This window comes from Perognathus longimembris, chromosome 16 (assembly GCF_023159225.1).
Source record: "Perognathus longimembris pacificus isolate PPM17 chromosome 16, ASM2315922v1, whole genome shotgun sequence".
NCBI lineage: Eukaryota > Metazoa > Chordata > Mammalia > Rodentia > Heteromyidae > Perognathus > Perognathus longimembris.
Window position 1 is genome coordinate 22,837,407 of NC_063176.1, and position 9,809 is coordinate 22,847,215.

The following is a 9,809-nucleotide window of genomic DNA, read 5'->3' on the forward strand; positions in this document are numbered from 1 at the left end:
CCAATGTATTGCTGAAAAGAACACTCACAGAGATTATATGACTTCTTCAAGATACTCAACCAATAGTAAAAGAGATGATACTAGTGCTCAAGTGTTCTGTCTCTTATTTGTACAAAATATTTATACATTTATTATGTTCTATTATATCACATGCTGATAAGGGCAAGATTCACTGTAGGTGACTAAAACCATGTAGCATGTTCTGTGTCCTATTTATAAGAATATATAATTCATATAATGAAAAATGCATATTGAGGTTCTAGCACATAATCAAAATAACAGCAATAAAAGGTCTCAATGTATAAATTAGATAAGTGAATGGAAAAACTGATAGATAGATGAATGGATACACATGCATTAGATATTATGGCAGAAGAAAATATGTGGTTCCTAAGGCAAACAAATATAGTAATAAACAACTAGGATACATGTTGATATGCACTATAAAAGAAACAAATATATTACATGAGGGAAACAGCAGAAAAATTCATAGCACTAGTTTTTCGAATTTTCTACAAATCTTTCTTTAGACCCATTATCATGTCCTTTAAGTTGTAAAGAACTAGTATTAATGAAACATGAATGACCATTTTAAGGATGTTTTCAAAGGAAGTTACCTTAGAATCCATAAAAGTTAACAAAGAACCTTGGATTTCTAAAGCCCCCAGGAACTTACATGTAAAACTTAATGCTATACATTTTTTATTCAAACAGTGACATCCAGATGGGATGGAGGGCAGAGGGGAAATGCATAATGTCATATACATATATATTTAGTAGTAAAAGAAAGCATTGAACTAAGGCATCAACCAGACACATTTCTAACCTGACACAAGTTACTGATGGAATAGCCCTTAGGATAAACAGTGCAATTGGCCTTATTTTGACCTGAGTTAGCTGGAGCTTTTAGCAGTGGGATAGTTGGAGTTCTGTCATGCAAATGGCTTCTTGAACAAGGAGAGAACACATTGTTTAAGTTGCTCAATCAAAGCTGGCAGTCAGTAATGACAAAGGGAACATGCTGAATGGGTAGCAGGCAAAACTGGGAGGGGTTCTCTTTCAGAAATAGTGGGTGTTCCAGAAATTTACAAAGTGAACAAGAACTATAGTAGGAAAGACAATGCATGAATCCAAAATACTTTGGCCCTTTAATCAACGATGATGCTTAGGGAAAAAGCACGGTCTGCACCCCCAACACCTGCTGGACCTAATGGACTCTGAAATGTTGTTTCAGAATTAATCAAGTCATTTAAAATCATAGCTGCAGTCTCCATTCACTACTCCTGTGCATAAATGTGCTGATCCCAATACTAATCCATGTCGGGTGACTTGAGCAATATATCACCATAATTGCCATTTTAGGGCTGCAAATTGGAGCTAAAATAACCAGATGCAAAAGAGATGGCCATATCATACTCTCAAGATGGATCTTCAAAGTTCAAGGAGAGTTCAAGCATGGGAGAAGCAATAGAAAGGGGTCAAGTGTAAGGGGATTGTTCATGTTCAAGAGGGATTAACTTTACAAATATATTGTTTCTGAGGTGGTAATTGTCCCATCTTACAGTTATTCATACCTCATTTACTCCTTGCATTCTTCTCAAGCATTTAATGAAATGAATTTGATTTTGACAAAATATTCTATTTCAAAATTGCCATTAATTTTCAAGATTGTTTCATTCTCCTCTAAATTGTCTGTTTTAAAGGGATAGGGTCTGGTTTAGGCAAATTGCATATTTCCCTACGCAATCTAGCAAGAATCGATGTTAATTTCAGATATTTTCATACTAGCTCAGTAAGTTAAATCATTGAACTAAAAAAATAATGCCACAAACATATGAAACTCAAAAGTCCAGGACAGCGTTTTGTCCCATGTAATTAAGACTAAGCAAATCTCCCATTTATCTGTTACAGGGACAATAAAAGTATGTAAATAAAATCTTACTACATAGTTCTTGGTATGTATCAAAACTGAGACAGATTTGGAACTGGTAGTTTCTGAAAGATTGCCACTATTATATGATGCCTTGGCTGATTGTCTAGTCTCTTAGTAACATTATAAAACATATTTCCATAAGCAGCACAATATATTGCCTGTATTCCAAAATCCAAACTCACAAGCACTCACAAGCATCCACAGTCTATAGCCACCTATTTGTTTAGTATTTCTTCATAAGTCCAGCTTTTATAATAGTAAATGGCTCATTGTTTCCAAAAAAAAGACTAAAATCTCTAAAGCCTTTTCAAGTGTTCTTCTTTACATGTAATGAATCTCTTTTCCTATAACTTCCTCTCTACAAGTAAACATATGTTCTTTAATACCCAGCTGAAATGTCACGACTTCTCTCTGACCAGCTACCCCAGTACAGAACGGTGATTCCATTTTTACTTTCCAATAGTAAAGGATTGAAACTTCTATTGCAGAAAAAGGTGTAATATATTGCTGATAATTTTTGTCTGTCACCAGTCTGAAACAACATATTAAATATAGGCAAAAGCAATATTTAAATATTACAAAGCAATATTAAAATTACAATTGTCTTTACTAATATTATTTCTCCAAATTGGCAATATATCAGAAAATGTTATGAATATTTATTTGTACTGTTCAATTTCTCTCTAACCTAACAACCATTACTATAGGTGGGATAAAATACTTGAAGAAATAATTGTCAAATTTGCAAAATTGGATGAAAGTTTGAAATCTTTAATGCTGAGTTCAAATAAAAGCAGGATGAACACAAACAAAACTACACAAAATATAATAATTGCAAATAATTGCAAAATGTAATAATTGCTCAAACTAGTAATAAGCAGAAAATTGTAAAATGCAGAGGGGAATGTGCAGGTGTTAGGAGATATTATATTCCATAAAAGAACAAAGATAAGGAAGATCTTAAGTGACAAAAGCAATGCAACCCAAAAGAAAAATGCAAATTATGAAGTATAGAGGACAAACAGTGAACCAATGCAACAGTGATACTTATAAGACAATATGTTGTAAACTAACTGTACAACTTGTGGGGCTTGGGAGGAGGGAAGTGGGAGATAAATGAGGGAGGAGGTAACCAGTTGGCAAGAAATGTACTCACTATCTTACATATGTAACTGTAACCCCTCTGTAAATAACCATGGCAATAAAATTAAATTCAAAAAGAAAGGAAACAAAGTAAAATAAAGAATTCTATATCTAAACCAAAGTCTTCAAAACGGATGGCAAAATAAATACTTTAGCACTGATATGGTTTATCACACTTTGAAATCTGAGAAAAGAAGGATGGCAACTTTCAGGTTAGCAGGACTACATAGTGAGATATAGATAGATAGATAGATAGATAGATAGATAGATAGACAGATAGATAGATAGATGCTGTCTCCATTTTTACATCAGATAAGCCTAAAGAAATATTTAAAATAATTACTCAGAGAAATGAAATCATATGGAAAGTTTCATATATGCAATGCCATGTAAAGTGTCAATATGGTTAATATGTGGCAAATGTAAGAGGTATTTGTCATTTTTAAAGGACTTTTTAAAAATATAGGTAAAATAGTACATTACTTTTATATATGCAATATACAATTATGAGATTTATAATTTTAAAAATTGTTTGACAATGGAACAAAGTATTGTGAAAGAAAAGCTAAATATACTGAGTGCTGGTGGCTCACACCTGTAATCCTAGCTACTACAGGGTCAAAGCCAGCCCACCAAGAAAGTCTCTGAGCCTGTTATCTCCAATTAACCACAGAAAAAGCCAGAAGTGGTGCTGTGGTTCAAGTAGAGTGCTAGCCTTGAGCCAAAAAGAGCTCAGGGATAGTGCCCAGGCCAGAGTACAAGCCCCAGGACCTGCAAAGAAAGAACAAGGAAGAAAGGCGGGAGGGAAAGAGGAGGGGAGGGAGGGAGGGAGAGAGGAAAGGAAGGAAGGAAGGAAGAAAGGAAGGAAGGAAGGAAGGAAAGAGGGAGGGAGGAAGGAGGAGGGAGGTAGAGAGGGAGGAACGGAGGGAGGGAGGGAGGGAGGGAGGGAGGGAGGGAGGGAGGGAGGGAGGGAGGGAGGGAAGGAAGGAAGGAGGAAGGAAGGGGCTAAATAAATTGATCATCAATATTGAAACTTTTGTTATCAAAAATTTTACATACAAAATAAATCTTTATAGGGGCTGGGGATTTGGCTCAGCGGAAGAGCCCCTGCCTGGCGAGCACAAGGCCCTGAGTTCGGTCCCCAGCTCTGGAAAAAAAAAACAACAAAAAACTACAAAATAAATCTTTATAAAACACAATACTAAAAGGATAAATTATCAAAATTTTAAATGGGAAAAAATAAGTTTTTTTTTTAGCCAGTCATGGAACTTGAACTCTGGCAAAGGCGCTGTCCCTAAGCCTCTGTTCTCAAGGCTAGCTCTCTGCCATTTTAACCACATTGCTACTTTCAGCTTTTTCTAAGTTTTTTATTGGAGATAAGAGTTTCATGGACTTTCTTGCCCAGGCTGGCTTTGAATAGGGATCTTCAGATTTCATCTTTTTGAAGAGCTGGGATTACAGGTATGAGCCACCAGCATTCAGCAAGATTTTTATTAAGTGTATGAATGACCATTAAATCCAAAAGATATTCCATAGGACTCATACTTCTAACTAATAATAAGTTACAGAGGAATCAATTTTCTTCATTCCTGAACAATTGAAATAAGTGGGTAATTTGTGAAACAACAGTCCTTGAAATTCAAGTATGAAGTAAGTGATTAGCTAATATAATGAAAATTGGTTTTGTAATGGTGCCAATATAAGACAATATAAAGTCTCCAAAACATGGTGGGAGGAAGAAAGAAGTGCAGAATGCACTAATGTCCTTGAGATGAATAATCTCAATGGAGGTCTGGGGAAGTCAAAGAAGCTAGAGTTCGTAGGCTAGGGTAACAAAGATTTAAAAGAAAAACTGCAAAAGACAGAATGCTCCAGAATTTTGAAGAAAGCCAATCATTCTTCCCAAATGTGAGAATTTATGAAAACAGTATACTAAACTATCCAAAAGTGAGAGAAAATACAAAACATAAGAAAGAACAACCCCTGGAGCATACATCAAGCTGGGATTAGTGCCCAATCCTACAAAACAGAGTAGGTAAAACCTTTCATTTGTGAGGTAATAGGGAAAATTGGGAAAGACGAAATGGCAACTGGCTATATGTCACAAAGCTGAAGAAGAAGAAATGTAAGGATTAAGTTCCTAAAAAACTAATAGAACATAAATGTATGTTTAAGAATATCAGAATGCAAAATGTCCAGAAGCCAAAGGCAAATATTCACAATATAAGACATCAAATTAAAAGGCATGCAAAAATAATAAAACCTTTGATAAAGTCAATCAAAACAGATATAATCTAGATTATACAAAAAAGCTTAAATGTAGTTGTAACTAAGTTCACGAAGTTAGAAAAAAAAATTAAATACATTAAATACGAAGTGTATACATAAAAGTAACTCAAATGAATATAGGTTGAACATATATGAAAAGAAATACATAATACATGGGACTAAGAAAGTAAATATTCCCACCAGCATCTGTTGTTGTTGTAAAATCATACTAAGTGAAATGAGCCAGACCCAAAGAAACATAAACGGTATGGTTTTATTCATTGGAAACAGTACTTGTCTAGGTTAGCAGAAAAGCACAATAGCTCAATAGTAATGTACATATGATCACGTAAGAGAAATGAACGACAAGATTTGGAAATTAGTGGTTTGTCTTTGTTGTTATTTCCAACGTACCTTGTGAAATTATGCCTTTTTCTTTTGTCTTTCTTCCCCATGGTTTAACCCCTGTTGTCACTGTAACTGACTTTAGTACACTGGGTATTGTATATACGTTTGTCAGAACTAAGGAAGAGGAACACCAAAATCGAGAGACAAAGGGTAAACGGTGAACCAATGCAACAGCAATACTTAAGAGACAATATGCTGCAAACCAACTGTACAACTCAGGGGAGGGGAGGGAAGAAACCAGGAAGGAGGGACAGTGGGAGAAAAATGAATGAGGAGGTGAAAAGTTTGATAAGGAATGTACTCACTGCCTTATGTATGTAACAGTAACCCCTGTGTACATTACTTTGACAATAATTTTTTTAAAGAAAGTAAATATTGAGCCATGTGCCAATGGCTCACTCCTTTAATCCTAGCTTCTCCAGAGGCTGAGATCATAGGATTGAGGTTCAAAGGCAGTCCAGGCAGGAAATCCCTTGAGACTCTTATCTTCAATAAACTATTCAGAAAAGGCTAGAAGTAGCAATGTGGCTAGCCTTGACCACAAAGCTTAAGGATAGCACCAAGGCCTTGAGCTCAAGCTGCAGGACCAATTTTTTTTAAAAAACATAAGGAAGGAAGAAAGGAAGGAAGGAAAGAAAGAAGGAAGAAAGGAAGGAAGGAAGGAAGGAAGCAAGGAAGGAAGGAAGGAAGGAAGGAAGGAAGGAAGGAAGGAAGGAAGGAAGGAAGGGAGGAAAGGAGCAAAGGAGGGAGGGAGGGAGGGAGGGAGGGAGGGAGGGAGGGAAGGAAGGAGGGAAGGACAGAAGGAAGGAAATACTGTACAAAAAAAGATAAATAATCCTAAAAACATAGACACAAACAAACACTACACAAAAGTAAACATTTCATATGTCTGAAGGCTAACTGATATGGTACAATGTATACTATAAATTCTAGTGCAGCTACTAAAATAATAAAACAAGTTGTTACAAAGTGATAATGAAACAATTAAGATCAAAACTGAAAAAAGTATATAATATCTAGTAAAGTAAAAGAAGACAAAAAAAGGAAAATAAGTAACAGAACAAACTGAAAAAAGAAAGAGCATACAGTTAAACCCAACTACATAAACGTAATTTTTCTACTAAAAGGTAGAGAACAGGTACAACAATTCCCAACTATAGGCTTCTCAAAAGAAACATTACATAGACACATGGACACATTATATTCTAAGTAGTAAAATGCTACAATATCATAATAACGTTAGTAAAATAAAAGCTGAAGTGGTTTAATTCATACCAAAGTAATTTGGGAAAAGATACTATTAAAGATAAAATCTTTAAAATAATAGAGAGCCAAAGCCATCCATATAATCTATTAGAGGAATCAATGCAAAAATTCATATGGAACAATAAAAGACCCCAAATCCTTAGCAGAAACCATGCTACAGGAATTTCAATACCAAACTTCAAGCTGTATTACAAAGCTATAGTAATAAAAACAGCTTGGTATTGGCACAAGAACAAGTCTGAGGACCAATGGCATAGAACTGAAGACCCAGAATTGAACCTGAAGACTTATGGATACTTAATTTTTGATAAAGGAGCTAAAAAAAAAATAGGATGGAAGAAAGATAGCCTCTTCAACAAATGGTGCTGTCAAAACTGGTTCAACACCTGTATCAAACTGAAACTAGATCCTTATATATCATCCTGCACCAAAGTCAATTCCAAATGGATCAAAGACCTCAAGGTAAAATCAGATACTCTGAAAACATTTCAAGAAGGAATAGGAGAAACATTTGGGCTCCTTGGCACAAGTTGAAACTTTCTTAATAAAGGCCCAGAAACACAATAAATCAAAGAAAGTTTGGACAAATGGGATTTCATCAAACTGCAGAGCTTCTGCATGAAAAAAGAAATGCAAATCAAAACAACACTGAGATTCCACCTCACCCCAGTAACAATGTCCATTATCAAGAAAACTAATAATAACAGATGCTGGTATGGATGTGGGCAACAGGGAACCCTACTACACTGTTGGTGGGAGTATGCACTTGTTCAACCCTTCTGGAAAGCAGTGTGGAGGTTCCTCAAAAGGCCAAACACAGAGCTCTCCTATGACCCAGAAGCCCCACTTTTGGGCATCTACCCAAAAGATTACAAGCAAGACCACACTAAAGCCACCAGCACAACTATGTTCATTGCAGCACAATTTGTCATCACTAAAATATGGACCCAACCTAGATGCCCCTCAGTAGATGAGTGGATCAAGAAAATGTGGTACATATACACAAAGGAATTCTATGCCTCTATCATCAGAAAGAATGACATTGCCCCATTTGTAACGAAATGGAAGGTCTTGGAAAAAAAAATCATACTAAGTAAAGTGAACCAGACCCAAAGAAACATAGACTCTATGATTTCCTTCATTGGGAATAATTAGCACACGTCTAGGATAGTCCTAGCAGAAGATCACAAAGCTCAGTAGCTATGTCCATATGAATACATAAGATGGTACTAAGTGAAATGAACTCCAAAGTATGGAAACAAGTGGTTTATCATTGTAATTTTCAGCATACTATGTGAAATCATGCCCTTTTTCTTTTGTCTTTCTTTCTTGTGGTTTTACCTTTGATGTCACTGTAACTGATTTTGATACCCTGGATATCATATATATGTGTGTGTGTGTGTGTGTGTGTGTGTGTGTGTGTGTGTGTGTGTGTGTGTATTGGGAAGAGAAAAGGAATGTCAAAATTGAGAGACAAAGTATAAAAAGACAAACCAATGCAATGGCAATACTTACAAAACTATACGGTGTAAACCAACTGAACAACTCATGACAAGGAAGGGAAATGAGTAGAGGGAAAGGCAGGGAGGAGAGGTAAATGAGGGAGGAGGTAACAAGTTGAGTAAGAAATTAACGCACTGCCCAGCATTCTTTTTTTTTTTTTTTTTTTTTTGGCCAGTCCTGGGGCTTGGACTCAGGGCCTGAGCACTGTCCCTGGCTTCTTTTTGCTCCAGGCTAGCACTCTGCCACTTGAGCCACAGCGCCCCGTCTGGCCATTTTCTGTATATGTGGTGCTGAGGAATTGAACCCAGGGCCTCATGTATAGGAGGCAAGCACTCTTGCCACTAGGCCATATCCCCAGCCCACCCAGCATTCTTATTTAAGGATTTTATTATCAATGCATTCATACCAGTGAATAGATGAAAGTCTCCAAATTTGTAATAGGATAAGCAGGTACGATTAATATGATAGACAAAAAGAAATTATGTTGTAAATAATGATCATGAAAATTTTAAAAGATTACATTAAATAATATGTTTCATAAGATGATTCCAAATTTATTAAGATATGTGTCTGAGGGAAAGTGACTAGAAGTACTTCCCAGATACTTTGTATTTCTTTCTGAGTCATAAATTTGAACATTGCTTTTTTTCTCTTTCCAGTGCTTACTATGATAAATAACCAGGAAATACTTTTTATGATTATATAATTAATCATATTTTTCTCTTAGTGAAAACATTTCACTTAGGCACCCTTGGTTGGCCTCAGTCAGCCTCAGTGTGATGTTTCATTCTTCCTCGGTTTTCCTAAGTGCCCAGCATGAGGCGTTGCTTCATTTTCTTGTTGGTATAATTGTAATTGTCAGCTAACAAGTCTTCCTTCTCTCCAGGTGGCTAGGTCAGAGGGCCTAAGGTGTGTGTATTGCACACTCCAGCACACTTCCTGAAGGATGAAAAGAGGTAGGAAAAAAACTCTAGCAGAAATAATAGTTAATATCAATACCAGAAATGTGAAGAAATTCATCAAAGAAAAATAGGAAAGGAAAGGTTCCTTATAGAAACATACCTTCAGATGCCACAAGCATAGCCAAGGGTCAATATACTTTATCTAGGTTGCCCTTCCTTTCTACCCCTCAAGTATTATAAAGAGTCAATTAATGTTTCCCCATCATTTACTGCATTTTTTTTTTACCAGTCCTAGATCTTAAACTCAGGACCTGGGTCTGAGCCTCTTTGTGCTCAAAGTTAGCGCTCTACCACTGAGACCATAGCACCATTTCCAGCTTTTTCTG